Source organism: Elephas maximus, chromosome 8 (genome assembly GCF_024166365.1).
Source record: "Elephas maximus indicus isolate mEleMax1 chromosome 8, mEleMax1 primary haplotype, whole genome shotgun sequence".
NCBI classification, from domain to species: domain Eukaryota; kingdom Metazoa; phylum Chordata; class Mammalia; order Proboscidea; family Elephantidae; genus Elephas; species Elephas maximus.
Genome location: NC_064826.1, coordinates 24,770,458 through 24,789,403, shown reverse-complemented (window position 1 = coordinate 24,789,403; position 18,946 = coordinate 24,770,458). Strand labels below are relative to the sequence as shown.

Here is an 18,946-nt window from a genome sequence, read left to right as displayed (position 1 = left end):
CTTTTGGGTAGCAGCTGAACTCCTAACTACTATGCCACCAGGGTTTCCATTAACAGGATAACTGTTCCTTTAAAAACCTCAGAATCATCTTTGGTTTCTGTCTTCCTTTTAGCCTCTACCCCCCACGTGCCACCATGGACTCAGTCACCATATTCGTAAATCGATATAAGAAGTCTTTAGTTTCCCCTCTTTTCTATATTGCCCATACCACTGCCCTGGTTCCAACTTTCATTATCTTTCTTTTGGAATTAAGCAATAATCTAACAAGTGTTCTGGTTTTCAGGGTCTCTTCCACCCACAATGATTCTAGTTAAAATTTCAAGATAAATATTCTTAGTTTCTTCATTTTAATATGATTTTAAGTGCTCTTTTTTGAATGAACCTCCTTTCTCTGGAATTTTCTCTCAGATTACTAGATGGCTTGGGGAAAGCTGATGGAAAAATCTCCTTCAGTCCAAATGTTTTTAGGTGACAACAGGTCAGGTTTTGAGAAGGAAAGGAACGAAGAATGGTCTGACACATAATCTGTTCAGGTGTACAGGGTATTGACTGCCACTGATATTGACGGCCACTGAACGCACCATGGTGGAGGATTTAAATGGATACTGTAGGTCAGGTAAGCTGGAGACTAAACCCAGGGAATTCAGCTAACATTAGGAAGGAGGGTATCTGAAAATGTAGTTTTAGGCAGAAATCATGCAGTGGTTCAGGATGAGTCAGCTAGAGAAACATCAGGCAGACGACCCTAAAGCTAAGCATCCAGACACCTCAATGGATAGTTAGGAACTCCCATTGAAGATGGTGCAGAATGATGCTGGATGGTTCTGTGCTATGTTTATGTGACCAAGTCCCCATTCATCACTGGCTTCTTGGAGTGGCTCACTCAGAGTTTCTTTCCATCTGATTTCAGTAGAGCGGTCTTGTATGTGGAATTTCTTTCCCATTCCTATTGGACACAGCCCCAGTGGGCTTAATTAGAAATCTAAGTATCAGAGGAAATAAGCATGATAGCAGAGAAACTATTCAAATGATCATTATATTTGAAAAATATTCAAGTTCATCAAAAAATGAAGAACTCTCATTTAAATTAAGATAATTTTTTTTAACTGATAAAATTGACAAATTGAAAATGTTTACATTTTAGTGTTGCTAAGAGTACATGGAGGTATACACTCTCTTACACTGCTGGTGGTTTTAGTGATAAGTATATGAAAGCATCATTATCAATCATAACATTTCAGGAAACAGTTCAACTGTATAACAGTATGAGTTGGTTAAATAAATGCTGGTTCACCAACGTACTGGACAACCATTAAAACTTAGGTTGCAGGATATTTAATGGCATAGAGAGGTGATCATAATGTTTTGTTATGAATGGAGTTGATTCAAAACTGTGTTTTTGTGAAAAATACAAATGTATGTGTATATACATTAAGACACCTGAAAAGCTGTACGCGAAAGTGCTGTGAGTGATGATCCCTGAGGGTGGAATTACAAAGGATTTTTTGTTTTTCTGTATTGAAAGAATATTCTGCAACGTTTACTTTTGCCATCAGAAGAACTATACACTTAATGTTTTAAAAATGTTGCCTAGTATGGCTTACCTTTGCTCCTTTTAGTGAATATGACAGTTTTTTTCCTCCTTGTTTATGTTGTCTATTTTTTTTTATGTTGTCTATAGAAGTTTTTTAGGAAGGATTGTGTTATTTAAAAGTCTATCTCTCCATATGTTACTAGTAAGCATTTTATTTGAATGATGGTGTCACTACATAATTATGAACACATAGCGTTTTCACAATAACGTTGGGATGGGAATTCTTCAGAGAGAACACAAAAGATGTTGTGAGGAAAGAAGGGCTGCAAAGGGGTCTTACAATCAGGCTGCTGAGGATTTCTTAGCTAAACTCCCAAGCCACCCATCAATACCTGAAAAATCCATTTCCTTACTCTCAGGTAGATTTCTATCCAGTCTTAAAGCTCAGATGAGCTTTAAACTGGATGAGTTTGGAGATTTGGGGGGATTATTTTATCAGGATTGGTTTATCCACTTGGAGATATGTGAGGGTTTGCAAAAGTGTACTTATCAACTTAAAATTGTAAAGCTGGATTGAAATGTTTAATATTTAGCAAATTAATGAGGGAGACGTTATTTAACAACTTCCCACCTCTTCAACCCACTGATCCATGTTGCGCCATTGGTATTAGACTTTCCTTCTTTTCAGGAAGGACTTTGACATGCACCACCCAAAACCAAAACCCAGTGCCGTTGAATTGATTCCGACTCATAGCGACCCCAGTTCCCCATGAAAGGAGGGCACTGAGAGCTGTAATAAGGTATGACAGCATCTAGTCCACGTGTTTGGCATATTAGCCACGTTAGACATTTGCTGAATGAATTGAATTACTGAAATTTTAATGAGCTTAAGAATGGTGATTAGGAGTGTCCTGAATCCTTAATTTGCTCTTTGTTTACATGGCTTTGAGCCTCTTCTTGTTGTGTCTGAATTTTTATTTTTGTGTGATATAATAGTGTGATTTAAATGGATTCAATAGACCCGTTAAAGATCCAAAAACAATTTATCAATTTACCTGCACAGTGGAAATTTCTATTTCCTTCCTGAGATGTTTTCTCTGGGTTGTGAAGTAATTTGGTTGAAAATCGTGAACATTAAAACTGTTAAGGGCACATTGGTGCCACTAGTGCTGGACATAAACTTCTTTCAAGTTTCACGATCAGTGTAAGTCTGAGAGGGGATTGGTGTCTGGAACTTTCCTAACTGATGTGTAATGGGTGGCCAGAAATAAATCACATCACTTGATTGTATGGGCTTCACGTGAGAAAGGGACTTCTTTGGGTCAATGCTATTTGTCTGGATTGTTGGAGCATAACTCTCCTAAGAATTAGAGACTACTATCTACATGAATTTAAAAGAGGAAGTCTTGGTTGTAGAAAGAGAAAACAAGTTCAATAAGTAAATAGGAAAAAAAATATATGCTTAATGATTTTGTATTAATTTTTCATAGCATGTGAATTGAAAATTTGACTTAAAACTCTGTGGTAAAATTTTAAAAAAACAAAACAGTAACAACAAAAAACAAATAAAAAAAACAGCTGGTGGAGCTTGGAAGGAGCTTGATTATGATTCCAGGCATGTGGGACACACACGCTGGTGTATCTTCAGATGATAACAGAAAGGAGAGGCGTGAGCCTTGGGTTCGCGAGGGCAGAGCAGAAGCAGCCATAAGACCGCAGGGTAATATTCAAGATTCTACATCTTGTTCTTCAAAACATATTCAGTTTTCTGAGACATCTTTCAAACGTTTTTGTCATGTAGTCCCATTAATAATCAAAATAAGAAATGATATTTATAAATATTTTTTATGTCATCCATCCTGATTTTTTTTTTATCCTGATAAACTGCAGTAATTTAAGTATTTTGCTAACCTGTTAATCTATAGTTTGTCTTGGCTTCTGTTAATTTGGTGTGAAGATCCAGACAGGATTCTGTTCTTTTGTTCACAGGGTCTCTTAACTCTGTGGCTCCCCTGGCAGTAATTCATTTTTTTTGCTAAAAGGTAAAGGAGTTACAAGTGAGAAACATTTATTTAAGTTGTTTAGATTTATAAAACCATGTCCATTCCCTAGGCCTTTGGGGGCAGGAACTAGATAAGAACATATGGTGTAATCTATTATTTTCTCAACTCTAGTTATGTGGCAAGTCACTGTTTAAATGTCAACGAGGAAATCTCAGATTGCTCTCCTTGGAACAGTGATTTCTTGGATAATGTTTGGTTAAATTTAATAAAGTGACATTTTATTTACTTTAAGTAATCCACCAAGGCCATGGTTTTCAATCTTTTAGGGATAGTAGGATACATCTGGAATTTGTAAGTCTAACTAATCTATGAGCCATTGTTGTAGGGTATATTATTTTAAAAATATATTGGTAATGTACTTCTAAGTAAATTTATAATGTATTCACATTGCCAAGAAACATGACATTATTTTCAGTGATTCTATAGGACAGAGTAGAACTGCATTATAGGGTTTCCAAGGAGCAGGTGGTGGATTCGAACTGCTGACCTTTTGGTTAGTAGCCATGGCTCTTAACCACTGCACCACCAGCATGGTTAGTATTAATTCTTAAGTGAAAATTAGTGAAAAGAAAAAGGTAGCAAGTTAAGGAATATGCTTTTAAAGGCTATGATTTTTATTCACTTTAAGTTCATATTTTCACGAATAATGTCGTTAGAATTGTTATAATTGCTTTAAATAGCATAAAAGTGACTCTATCAAACAGGAAAAGAATGAATTATGCCAAGCCAAAGTTTCTGAAAACTCAAAGGTTTTTAACAGAAGCAAACCCCAGAAGCACAAACTTAAAATTTACCTAAGGGACCAACGCGACTCATTGTGAGGCAAAACCTACCTTTTAGAGGGCTCTCTTTTGATTCTGTTGGTAAGTGGTTGAGAACGATTATGCAACACTGTTAATTTTTTTTTTTCCTCAATTTCACACACACACACACACTCTTCCTCTCTCACTTCCAGGATATACTCTGGTAGTAGAATGGATCAAACACTTCTTTTTCTCCCCCTTTCAATCTTAACTTATTAATATTTTTATCAGAAAGGCTTTGCTGAATCCTTAGGGTACTCCTGTGTTAAGGACTTGCACAATTCTGATCTAGACTTTTTAAATATCATCAAGAATCTCAAATGCATTAGGATTGCATTCTTTCTTCTGCTTTTTTGGATGGGTGCAAATGGTGTGTTGAAACTCTGAAGTGCTCTTCTGTTTGAACAAAACCTCCATATGTCGTATACTCTTAATGCAGAGCCTGTCAAGAAATGTGATATAACTTGAATTATAGCATTAGCCCTTGAAAATTGGCCCAGAGATATTTTGCTCATTTATCAACCAGCACTATTAACATTCAGAAAAATGAAATTTGGTTGAAGTTAGGAAAGTATCAAAGAAAATATAGGGAAATAGATTTCAGAGAAACCGTAATTAACGTTCATTGTTTTTTAATGGTGCATCTGTTTTGTTATATATCACAACTGCTTTTTTTCTCTATTGAGATGATAGTCTTAATAGAAGACCACGACGCTACCTGACATTTAATAATGGATTTCGTTTAGGCTCAAAACATTTCACACCTAGAGTATTTGCTCAGCATTTCTCAGCAAGAGAAGGAGAGACTTATCTGCTGATGCCTTCCTGAACAGTATCTCCAGCCCAGATCTCCTTGAGCTCCAGAATCTTGCTGATCATTTCAGCTTGGCTGTCACACAAAGAACTAAAACTCAATAAATCAGTAATGGAACTAATCATCTTCTTCTCCATATCTGCTTTGACTTTTGTATTCCCATCTCATGAAATACATGCTTAACTTCTTTTTATCCCTGACCACAACATGAATCAATGACAAAGTAGTTTTGATTCTGCCTTTATAATAACTCTCAGATATATTTGGTATCCATATGGCTTCTACTTAAGTCCAAGGCCTTTTTTCCTCTCTCCTAGATAGTGGCGACACCTTCCTGATTGCTAAAATAGTTTTTAATTTTCCAATCTGTCAAGGTTGTTTTATGAAATGCTAATCTAAACCTGATAAAATCTCCTAAAAATACTTCAATGGCTCCCTACTGCCTTCAGTATGAAATGTAAACCTGCTAGTATAAGATATATGGTCCTCGGTTATGTATCTTTGGCTTAATTCTCCACTTTTACTAGAAAGCCCCAAGGTTCAGAAGTCATAAGGAGGGTGGTTTAAAGAATTACTGTAATGCTGTTTTATCTGTCTCTTGTGGAAGACAGCCTTACACTGAGCTTCTAAGTTATCCAGTGTTCTAATTGATATTAAGAATGAATTGTATGGTACCTAAACATCTCAATTAAAATTTGAGGGTGAGATACTTTTGCCCTATGGAATTCCATTGAGTATTGAGCAATCCCTTGGTGTTAAAGGACTTTTGCATGCCTTCCAATTCTATAGAGCAAATCACGCTAATTTTGGAAACCTTTTCATTTTGCTAAACTTCAAACTTATAGAAAAGTTGAAAAATGGGGAAGCCCATGAAGCCCTAAAGGCAGTTTCACCAATTGTTTACATTTTTCTTCATTGGCTTTTTTATCACTCTCTTTTTCTCTCTCATGCACACACACCACACACACACACATTATTTTTTCTTAATCTTTTGAGAGTAAGATGGGGATGTAGTCCTTCTATATCCCTAAGTATTTCAGAGTGCATTTCCTAAGAGCAAGGGCATTTTCTTCCATATACTTATCAAAGTCAACTTTGAAACAAGACTATTTTCTAATCCACAGCCCGTATCCAAATTTTCTGAATTGTCTCAGTAATGCCCTATTTTGCCCACAGGTCAGGATCCAATCCAGGATCAAGCACTGCATTTACTTGGATGCCTCTTTAGTCCATTTAACATAAGACACTTCCTCAGCTTTTCTTTATCTATCTTGGCCTTGGTATTTTTGAAGATTACAGACTAGTTATGTTGTAGAAATGTCCCTCAATTTGGGTTTGCCTGAGATTTTCTCATGATTAAATTTAGGTTATGAAGTTTGGGCAGGAATATTCCAGTAGTTGTACTGAGTCCTTCTCAGTGCCTCATTTCAGGAGGCACATGATGTCAGTATGTCTCACCTGGTTAAAGTGCTGTCTGCCAGGTTTCTCCCCTGAAGTTACCGTTTTCCCCTTTGTAAATAATATGTCATTTAAATGGAAACTGCTTTGAGACTATGACATATCCTGTTCTTCATTAAACTTTCCTCCACTAGTTTTAGCATTCCCTGATTATTTTCTAGCCTCTTTGCATTCCTTCTATATTTTTGAGCTGGCATTCTACTGTCGTAAAGAAATTTCTATTCTCCCGTATGTGTGTATTTATATTAGTGTACACTTACGGTTTTATTTTTTCCGTTGCTACTATCCTCATTTGTTTTGTACTCAAATTATCCCAGATTTAGCCAGTGGGAGCATGTTCAATTTGGATCTGTATCTCTGATTCTTTGAGCACTTCCCCATTTTCCGGCACAAAAATATTTTCTCGTCTCATTTTCTTTTTTCCTACCCCCACTGTGGAAATAGTCATTTATCAGAGAAGCCTTCATTCTGTATAGTGGAGAATGCTATTTAGAAGCCAATATCTTTATGCTAAGAGCTCTAGTGGCACAGTGGTTAAGAGCTACGGCTGGCTGCTAACCAAAAGGTCAGCAGTTTGAATCCAGCAGCTGCTCCTTGGAGTTCTACTTTTTCCTATAGGGTCTCTAGGAGTCAGAATTGACTCAATGGCAATGGGTGTCTTTATGACTGATATGCTCATTGCTAATATTTTATAGCTTCTAGACCTATCAAGAGATGGTGCTAAGAAACACACAAAAACATACACCAACAAATACGTCTACATTTATTTTTGTATCTATTAAATACCATGAGCTTACACTCATACCTCAAGTTTTAAACCAGCATCACTAAGTATATTCTAATCTCTCCTTTCCATATTTGTAACTTTTTCTCAACAAAGAGAAAATTGGTTTCCTTTATTCTTTATGTCTCAAGCCTAGAATCACAGAAGATAATTTTAGAATTGCTAACTCATACCACTGCAAAAAGCATTCTGCCAAATAGAATTTATTATTTCTTTACAGTTTTTTTTAAGGTAAAATTTATATATAGTCTTGCTGTAAGTCACATTTGATAATTTGTACTTGATATTGTTGCATAGATCACTGAGACTTAGGTTCCCCCCCCTCCAATATTTTTTCCTGTCTTTTTTCAGATGTATTGCATTGGGCAAATCTGCTGCAAAAGACCTCTTTAAATTGTTAAAAAGCAAAGATGTCACTTTGAGGTCTAAGGTGAGCCTGACCTAAGCCATGATATTTTCAATCTCCTCGTATGCATGCAAAAGCTGGACATTGAATAAGGAAGGCCAAAGAAGAATTGATGCCTTTGAATTATGGTGTTGGTAAGGAATATTGAATATAGCGTGAGCTTCCAGAAGAATGAATAAATCTGTCTTGCAATAAGTACAGCCAGAATACTCCTTAGAAGCAAGAATGGTGAGACTTTGTCTCATGTACTTTGAACATGTTATCAGGAGGGACCAGTCCCTGGAGAAGGACATCATGCTTGCTAAAGTAGAGGGTCAGCAAAAGAGAGGAAGACCCTCAATAAGAGGGCTTAACACAGTGGCTGCAACAATAGGCTCAAGCATAGCAATGATTGTGAGGATGACACAGGACCGGCCAGTGTTGCTTTGTGTTGTACACAGGGTCGCTGTGAGTCGGAACTGACTCAACGGCACCTAACAACAACATTTTTCATAGTGAATAATTTCTATTGATGTGTCTTCAAGTTAGTTAAATGAACTTTCTTCTGTGGTCTACAGTCTATTTGCTACACCCATCAGAGGAATTTTAGGCTTGAGATATTGTATATTTCAGTTCTAAAATGTCCGTTTGTTTCTTTATAATAATTTTTGGTTCTCTGGTGAGGATCTTAATTATGATCATGTTTTTTCTTTAAATAATTGAAAATTTTTATAACAGATGATTAGTGATAATTCCTATGTTGCTAATCGCAACAGGGGAATCCTCGGGTGGTGCAAATAGTTCAGTGCTCTACTCCCAGTTGAAAGGTTGTTGGTTTGAACCATCCAGAGGCACCTAGGGAGGCAGACCTAGAGATCTGCTTCTGAAAGTTCACAGCCTTGAAAAGCTTATGGAGCAGTCTACTCTGAACATATGGGATCTCCATGAATTGGAAGCCACTTGATGGCAACTAACAGCAACAACAAGCCCAACTGTCCAGGTATCATCTGTTCAGATCCAGGAATTATCTCTTTTTGTTCTGTATTTTGAAAAGTATCATTTGTGTCCAATTTCACATCTCCTACCACGAGAAAAAATGTTACTGTTGTTATAGCTCACAATGCTATGGTACTCAGGAGTCTGTTTGTGTTGAAACAACATAGGTCTTTTTGCTTTTGTAGCTAGTTTCCTATTACCATTCATGTATTGCTGACTCCATCAGGATTCGTGACACTCAGTAGATTCATCTATTGTGCTGGCCAGGAACACTGGCTTCCAATGACTCCCTCAAAGGTTGTTACTGTGCTTCCTTGATGATGACAACTAGCACCAGTCTTATCCAGAGAATGCAGGCAAATGTGAATGATAATTCATTTTCATGTAAAACTTATCGTTCAAACTTTTATAGTGTAAAGGTAGAATAACTTCTTCCAATCATGTCTTTTGGCTGCAATCACTGCATTTGCTGCATTTGTAGAGTGTGATCTCTCAATGTTGACTGCACCTCTGCCTTGCACACAGTGCCACCAGTGGGAAGATAGGAAAGAGACCCATGGACAGAGCAAGAGTGGTACCATTGGACAAGGAATGTCCATTCTTATCAGGCATAGCTTAAGACTGACACAGGAAAGCATGAAATTACCACATTGATCAGATGAAAAAGAGACCCAATCAGAAGGACTGGTGTTGTGAACATGTATCTCTAAAGTTTTTGTAGGAGATAGATGGAGCCAACCCTGAAGGACTGCCTGACATGTGGCACTAAGCCTGCCAAAGTGCTGGGGATGATCTCCCTGGATGCCAGCAGCAAGAGGCATATAGGGTAAAAGATACCTACCACCACCCCTGGTGCCCTTGGGTGCTGTAGACGAGAGGTGGCATTGTGGTTGGAACACAGAAAGGAGCTGACACATGCTCTGCACATGTGACACAATCCTGAGAGTCAGCGGTGGTGCATTAGCAGCCCAGAGCCCTGACTTCATCCTGTACCTCATGTGAGTGAAAATCACCAAAATCATTGTGTCAGCACCGTAATGGTAGCCAAGTCTTGTGAGATACCACAGAAGAAATGCCTTGCCAGGCAGCTGGAGCTATCTGCTTACCAGGCTGTCCTCCTGGAGCCTGGCCCAACAACAAACAGACAAAAATACACCCAGGGAAAAATAAATATTGTAAACGAGTTAAATCTTCTCGAACCTCGCTTTAAAAAGAACAAATTGACTGAAATTGGTGATGTATTTGGCCGTAGTCCAACAATGAACTGAAAATTTCGAGGAGACTAACTCCTGAGACTAAATGCATCTGACTAAATGAAAATCTGACTCACTCTAGTCTTCCTGAAACCTTAAAAAAAAATTACAACTATACCCAGTGCCCTCAAATTTGCAATATAAATAACACACCCTAATCAAGTAGTAGTGATGAATGATATTAATGTATTTCCCTCTTGTGTTATCTGTACAAAATAGAAACAAATAAATTACAGTGATTATGAATCAGAAAATGCAAGGGGCTTTTCAAGCCAGGGAACTTCCTCATTAAATGATTCCTGAGCTCAAGCAGGGAACAGAACTCCTGGGCCTGTACATGTAGGTTATGTATGCAGTCAGCTGATTCATCGGGAAATTTGCTTTCCAAAATATTTTTATTATTAAAGCTTAAGTCCCCAGTTAATTCCATAGTAGCTTGTAAAACAAAAAAATATACCCAAATGAACTCATCTAGCCTGCTTCAATGACATTCCAGTTTAAGTTTGGTGATTGTTTATTTTTGAGTTCTAAACCACTTGAAATAAATCTTCAACTCTTGAGTTAAAGGATAAGAAAATAAATAAAAAATAAGTGTCTAAGAAAAAGGAAAAATACTGACTTACCATTTCATACCGTCACTGAAAAACAGTAATAATGCAGAGAATAATATTTACTGAGTATTTATTACATACCAGGAGTATTCATAAATGTCAGAAACACTAAGTTAACATTTGTGTTATTCAGTATTAATAATTATAGTGAATTTTAGTATCTAGATATACTAGCTTGAGCTCTAAACATTACAGAAGAATCAGAGACTAAAACATTTGAGTTCAACATAGAGAAAAATAAATAGGAATGATTTTCTGTCACCTTTTATTTTCCCCTGAAATGTTTCTACCCTGAGCAGCTAATGAGAATAATAAAAGTGAGGTAAAATGAAGCACTCTATTCCAGATTGTTTTTCACCAACTAAGAAGTGGAATAAAGTTAAAATATGCCAAAACATTAGAATCATTCCTCTCTCACCTGATACCCCTTATGTCCTCTCACTCATTCTGATTCTCTTCAGTCCTATTTCCCATATACAAAGCTTCTATAAGAAATTTTTGAAAATATTAAGAATCTGGGGTTCTTATAAACCAGGGTGTCTCAGCCTAAGCACTATCAACATTTAGAATGAGATAAGAGTTTGTTGTGGGGGCTGCCCTGGTGGTTAAGGATGCTTAACAACACCCCTAGCTGCTACTCACTAGGTGTCAGTAGCATCCTCTTCCCTCTGCTGTGACAATCAAAAATGTCCCTAGACAATGCCAAATGTCCCCAAGGGGGCGAAATCTCTCCCAGTCGAGAACCAATAAGATAAATTATCATTCAAATCTCCTTTGTTAACAAGGAGAAACTGCAGAGTTTTTCTGCTTCTCCAGAAAAACAATAAAAATTTTAACGGGGAAAAAAGATATAATTGTATATATTCTGCTATATGTCTGTATAGCACAGAGGTTAAAAAAAAGTTTTTTTTAAAAAAAAAACCCTTAAGGCTGAACATAGCAGACCAGTGTGTATCATTTACACCAACATGTATCATCTTACATAGTGTAGTTTTTTAATTAAGTTTGAATTCATTGTCGGCATTTAAAATTGGAATATTTCACTCAAATATTGGGTTACGACCTCTAAAAAAATCAGAAGTTCTAACAAAATGGTGCCTCGATTCATAAAAGAATAATTTACTGGCGGTTGCCCCCTATAGATAAGACACGCGCTCTCTATTTTATTACACGGGGTTTTGCCTCTTTTATTTATTTATATTACCTACCTAGTCTCTTTAATCATTTGAGTTTGAAAACCCGGTAAGTAAATAAATCTAATGTTTAATCAAAATCTCAATTAATATCAGGGATGAATTCTAAGCTCTAAAAACTAGGAAGAAAAAGAAGGGCGTTAGCGGAGAAGGGCAATGGATGAGGGCGAAAGAAAGAAAGAGAAGGATTTATTATTTTCTGCAATGCACTAGACCTGGGTGTTAGGTGTTATTATAGCACTTTAGCATAATAATTAGCTGATTAAGCAACCTTTCTAACTTTTTAACAGCTCTTTATTTTTAAACTTGAAGTGAGACAACTAAGGCAGCATACTAAGCTTATTATCTGGATTACATCATGCTTTTTGAAAAGACCAGGTAAGTCAAGCTGTGGGCCAGAGCCACAGTCCAGGGAATCTCCATCTTTGTCAAGCAAATAGAAATAATGGGCCAATTCTCCCTGACACACAAGGAAAATGCATTCCCCCCTGAAGATTCATAGTGGAAGTCTTATTCCAGAAGTATATATTCTCAGTCTAGTCATGGATGTGGTACAGTTACCACCAACAGTAGATTATCTTTTTGTTTTTATGGCCATTGTGGAAAATTTTGCTTAAGGCAGAAGTAAAAAGAAAGATAGTTCCAGTCACATTTCCTGTCTTCTATTAGGGACTTGGAGCCCTGGTATTTAAGACCTATGGCTGCTAATCAAAAGGTAAACAGTTCAAATCCACCAGCCGCTCCTTGGAAACCCTATGGGGCAGTTCTACTTTGTCCTAGTGGGTTGCTCTGAGTTGGAATTGACTTGATGGCAACAGGTTTTTTGGGAATAAGGATGTAAAATTATTTTCAGTCTTCCTTTTGTGTCTCATAATCCAGAACTGTGTCATATGGCATCCCCAGCTGCAAGAGACATCAGAATATTGAGTGTATTTCCAAACTTTACAGTTACAGACAAGCAAAACACAAGGACATTGGGAGGAGGTATCAGCCACAATCTATGTCTAAGTGAAAGCAATTTAATGTAATTTGGTCATGGAATGATCTATCATCACTCAATGTAATGGAAGAATCAATATTTTAAAAAACCAATTCTTTCCAATATATTCTACATAATTTCAATCAAAATTCTAGTAGTTTTTTTGAGAAATTTGGCAAGCCATTTCTAATGTTTTTATGGATAATCAAAGGCAATGAATAATCAACATGATCTTGAATGAAGAATTTTATACCCTATACAAGATTTATTATAACAGTCATAGTTAAGACTGAGCTATTAACCCAAAGACAAATAGAACAATGGGTCAGAATGGCTATTTCAAAAACCTACCATACATATATGATCTGATTTATGACAAAGGTGACAGTACAGTACAAAGGGAAAAGAATAGTCTTTTCAAGACATGGTGCTGGGCTAGTTAAATATCCAGATGGAAAAACAAAACAAAACAAAATCCCATGATTCCTACTTTATACCGTACATAAAAAATCAGCTCAAAATGGATTAGAGATTTAGTATGAAAGCTTGAACAATAAGATATAGACATTTTTAGAATTTGAATCAATCCCTCTATCTCTCTCTTGCTTTTAAAAAATAAGTGAAAATTGAGGCCATTAATCATTTTGTTAACCCGTTGCGGTCAAGTTGATTCCAACTCGTAGTGACCCTATAGGACAGAGTAGAACTGCCCCAGAAGGTTTCCAAGGAGCTGCTGGTGGATTCAAACTGTGGACCTTTTGGTTAGCAGCTGAGCTCTTCATATGTTTGACTTTTAAGAGATGGTATAATTCATCGCTTTGGTGATGATGGTTTGAGTAGGTCTTAGAGGAGCCAGTATAGAGCGAGCCTCTACTATCAAGGTATTGATTGCATGTAGGGAGGCTACCAGCCACACATCTTGCTTTTATTCCCATTTCCTATCCAGGGCCTTACACAGAAAGCGGCTTTGTTGTGTTTATATGGTCTCAGTTGGAAGCAGGCGTCTAAAGTAGTCAGGTTTGTTTAAATCAGCTAAGGTTTTATGATCAAATGCTTAATTCAGAAAATATGTTGAAAAAATCTTTATTATTTACTTTTGGCCAAATTGCTTTTCATGATCAGGATACAAACCTATAGATTTTTGAGATGCATATTTCCCTAGAGATTTACCTAAGCAAAAGTCATTAATTATGTAATAAATACTTTTGTTTAAATGTACAAATAACTAAAGTTCTCTGGAAGAGGGGTTGTGAGACAGACGAGTAACTTAACTAAGGGATGGGAAGTGATGAGATGTACCTAAAACGTGATGGGAGAAATTCCTTCCAGCTGAGACACCACAGATGATTTTGTGGAGAAACTGACAATTGGATAGGGCCTTGAAAGATCGATAGTTAGGATTTGGCATCACAGAGCTGTTGTACAAAGTATTCCTGGCAGTGGAAAGATCTTGAGCAGAGAGATGGAAGCATGAGATAGACACATTCCCATCACCAAGTATCATTCAACCATTCCAGTAAGCTGGTTAGAATTACTATAGAGGAAGCCAGCAGAGTTTTGTAACAAAATTACAGAAAACAAATGATTAAAAAATTTTTTAATAAAGGGAAAAGATTTAAAGTACCTACAACCAAATAATTTTGAAGATAATTAAAAAATGGCTACAGGTGTACATTGATAGGGAACTGCCAGAAATTCAAGCCATTTTTAGAAGAAGATGTGGAAGAAGGGATATCATTGCTGATGTCAGATGGATCTTGGCTGAAATACCAGAAAGATGTTTACCTGTGTTTTGTTGACTATGCAAAAGCTTTCAACTGTGTGGATCATAGCAAATTACAGATAACATTGCAAAGAACGGGAATTTCCGAACACTTAATTGTGCACAGAGTAAGGGACAGGCTGGAACAGAACAAGCGGGTACTGCATGGTTTAAAATCAAGAAGGGTGTGCATCAGGGTTGTATTCTGTCATCAAACTTATTCAATCCGTATGCTGAGCAAATAATCTGAGGAGTTGAACTATATGAAGAAGAATGGGGCATCAGAATTGGAGGAAGACTTATTAACAACCTGTGTTATGCAGATGACACAACTTTGCTTGCTGAAAGTGAAGAGGACGTGAAGCACTTGCTGATAAAAGATCAAAGACTACAGCCTTCAGTATGGATTAAACTTCAACATAAAGAAAACGAAAATCCTCACAACTGGATCAATAAGCAATATTATAAATGAAGAAAAGATTAAAGTTGTCACGGGTTTTATTTTACTTGGATCAATAATCAACATTCATGGAAGCAGCAGTCAAATCAAAGGACATATTGCATTGGGCACATTTACAGCAAAAGACCTCTTTGAGGGCTAAGGTGTGCCTGATCCAAGCCATGGTACTTTCAATCACTTCGTATGTGTGTGAAAGCTGGACAATTCATAAGGAAGACTGAAGAAGCATTGATGCCTTTGAATTCTGGTGTTGGCAAAGAATATTGAATATACTATGGACTGCGAGAAGAAAGAAAAAATCTGTTTTGGAAGAAGTATAGTCAGAATGCTCCTTAGAAACGAGGATGGCGAGATTTTGTCTCAGTTACTTTGGACATGTTATCAGGAGGGATCAGTCGCTGGAGAAGGACATCATCCTTGGTAAAGAAGAGGGTCAGTGAAAAAAAGGAAGATCTTCAACAGAATGGATTGACACAGTGGCTGCCACAATGGGCTCAAACATTCCTGCTATTGTGAGGATGAAGCAGGGCTTGGCGATGTCGGAATACATGTTCTGAAAACATCTTCTGTTTACATGAGGTCACTGTGAGCTGGAGCTAACCCATCAGCACCTAACAACAACAGCAACACAGCCAAACACCAATCTTGAATTTATGTGACTAGAACTGCTGAAGGAAAATAACAGTTCTTAACATTCACAGTGGTTAAAACATGACAAGGTATTCAGAGAATATTCTTTCAACAATTTTCCTATTAAGTATAATCTTTAGTACAGAAATTTGGTACTTAATAACAAATATCACAGTAAAATTATACATGTTATTGTACAGCACATGTATTTAAATTAGTGTGACTATGTACTGTAGTTTCTCTGAGAAGTCGTCTGGGACAACTCAAAGCAAAAGTAGGCTCCATAGGACAAATGAACCAAAACCAGTTACAGTAGAGTTGATTCTGATTTACTGTGACCCTATAGAACAGAGTAAAACTGCCCTGCGGGTTTTCCAAGGAGTGGCTGGTGGAATTGAACTGCTGATCTTTTGGTTAGCAGCCAAACCCTTAACCACTGTGCCTCTCTTGCAGTAACTTTATTTTATATGAAGTAGGTGATTTTTGTACAGATATAAACTTTTTGTTGAGCACTGTTCTCCCCTGACATTCTTGTCTTATTGGCTGCTTGTTGTAATGTTTTTCTCTAGTTCTCAGCAGTTTGCCACCTCAATTTGTAAAATCAAGCAGTTTTACCTGTTACATTACAGATTGGTATCAGCAATGAATACCTAGGCTGTAAATGTCTATTTTTAATATTCACAGACGTCAAAAAGATTTTGTCTTTCCATGTTTCATTCAGGAGGACATTATAACACCACACTTATTTATAGCATTAAATTAGTCTCATTTTATGTGCAGCTTTATGAAGTAGGTCAAACCAGAAACACAACTTGATGAGAAGTATGAAGATAATATTAGTCTTAACAAAGGATAAATTCTACAGAATCAACCAAAATTTATTTATCTCATTTCTAACAATTTTTTAAAAGTCCCCCCCCGCCCCCAGTTTGAGAGAACTAAAACCAGGATAGAAAAATTCTGATACTGACATCTCGTACCCAAGCAAGATAGACGCAGTTTATTAGAACTCTGAAAAAAAATGGCGTACATTTGTGTGAGTTCATCTTGGAGGCGGAGTTTGGCATAGAATAAGACACCATTTGGGGTTTAAGATTTTGTACGCTCTCTTTATGGTCCTTCTATTCTTTTGGGGAAGCCATAGACAGTCCAGAAGCACGGGTGTAATTAGAAAGTAAAGTAGAATTTTGTATATGGAGTACGAGGCATCAACTAAAATGGTTGCTTTCTGATATAGCTTTTAGTTTCCCTTGTGTTCACTAATTGTCTTTTTCCCTTTGCATATTTTAAATGTATATATCACTTAATCATCTCTAAATTCTTCCTAGAACTCTAAAGCTCTTCTAGCTATGTTCAAACTTTCAGGTTAACTTCTTGGAGTGATTTCTTCCAAAGCCTGGCACTCTCCTGCTAAAAACTGCATGATTTTTCTCCAGGCCTCCTAATCCCTGTTGTCTTGGAGTCTCCCTGTCATCATCCTGGGGCTTCGTTTGCTTCTCTCCCATGTGATATCACTTATGTTTAGATCCTGTCTTGATTTGCTTCTTTATTATGTTGGACCATAATCTTTAAGAGCTTCCCAAGAAAGGGCTGAAGGCAGGTAAATCTTTTGAAAACTTGCACGTTTTAAAATGGATATATTCTACTCTACACTAGATTGACAATATGGTTCAGTATAGAATTTTAGACTGAAAATTATTTTCTCTCGGTGATGAAAGCCTGCTCCTTTGTCTTGCTTCCAGTGTGGCTGTTGAAGAATCCAATGTTGTTTCTCTCTTGAACTTTCATAATAACATGCCTTGCCATGAATATTTCCAGCTCTTTTATGGGCATATGATCTGTTTTATAATCAGAAATATCATATTCTTCAGTTCTAAACTTTTCTAGGAATTATTTTCTTGATCATATCCTCCTCCTAATCTTTTCTGTCCATTCTTTCTGTCCATTTATTCAGAAGACGCACATCTTGAACTGATGCAGTTGCCAGTATATATGCTTACTTCCTCAAAGATTTCCTGAACTGTCTCTCAACTGTATCTCTTTAATGCCATTTTCTGCAATCATGACCTTTCTTAGTACCCCAGATTATTGTTCTTTCTTTACCAAAATAAATAAGTAGTGCCGTCTAAAATATTCTGCAATTAGTGATTAATTAAAATTCACTAATTTACCCTATTTTAAGTCTCATTCCCCACAAGTAGAGCTTGAGGTGGAAATTCACATGCAAGTTTTTTGCGAGAGTGCTCTCGGGAGAAAGAAAATTGAAGCAAGTGGGATAAGGCAGGGGAAGGAGCTAAGTAAGGATGTCATCTCAGTTGAGGGCTGGGAAAATGTTGATCCAATCATCTGACCTTAGGGTATAGAGTGAGAGGGAATAAATGCATATTTGGAAATACTACATGGAAAATAATGTTATCAGAGGCCACATTTTTAAGGTAAAAGTCAGAAGTATTACAGGATAAAGCATAAGAGGGTGATGTTCTAGGAGATGATAGATCAGAAGTGCAAACTTTTGTTCTTAAATGAGATAAATATCGATAGTCCTTATAAATGGTGGGAGAGCACAAACTTGGACCTAACAGGATTTAACTAAGGACCCACAGTAAAGCCTATGGTCAGGGTGGTGGGGGGTGAATATTTCATTCTCCTTTGGTCAGCTCAATGAAAGCTGTTGTTGTTCTTAGTGCCATTGAGTTGATTTTGACTCACAAGAACCCCATTTGACAGAGTAGAACTTATCCACACAGTTTTCTTGGCTGTAATCTTTACAGAAGCAGATTGCCATGTCTTTTTCCCATGGAGCTGCTGGATGGGTTCCAATTGCTAACATTTTGGTTAGCAGCTGAGTGCTTAACTGTTTGCACCACCAGGGCTCCTTTCGATGAGAGCAGCTGAGAGTAAAAGCAAGTGACTGATTATCAGTTATGTGGTCCTCTCTGTGAAGATGGATGAGTTTCTACACTGATGTATTTGGTCCTCTGACTTAGATATTTATTCCTCATGGTCCCAACGGCCTAGTGGTGCTATCAGGCCTTATTTCTCACACTGGTGTATCTCTCATAATTTGTAATTAATGAATATTCAATATCCTTAAAAACTTTGTTGTCACAGTTGTGATTTAAACTATTGGATATCTCTGTAAACACAATTAATTTCGACACTGTTTTTCTCTCATGGCTCGCTCTTTGAAAAAGAGGAGAGAATCATCAGTAAAGGTCTTT

General features: G+C 36.9%; 1 pseudogene; it reads right to left on the bottom strand.

The window, feature by feature from the left end:
* Positions 1-779: 779 nt before the first annotated feature.
* Positions 780-18,946, bottom strand: part of LOC126081554 (NF-kappa-B-activating protein-like) — a 49,916-nt pseudogene continuing 31,749 nt past the window's right edge.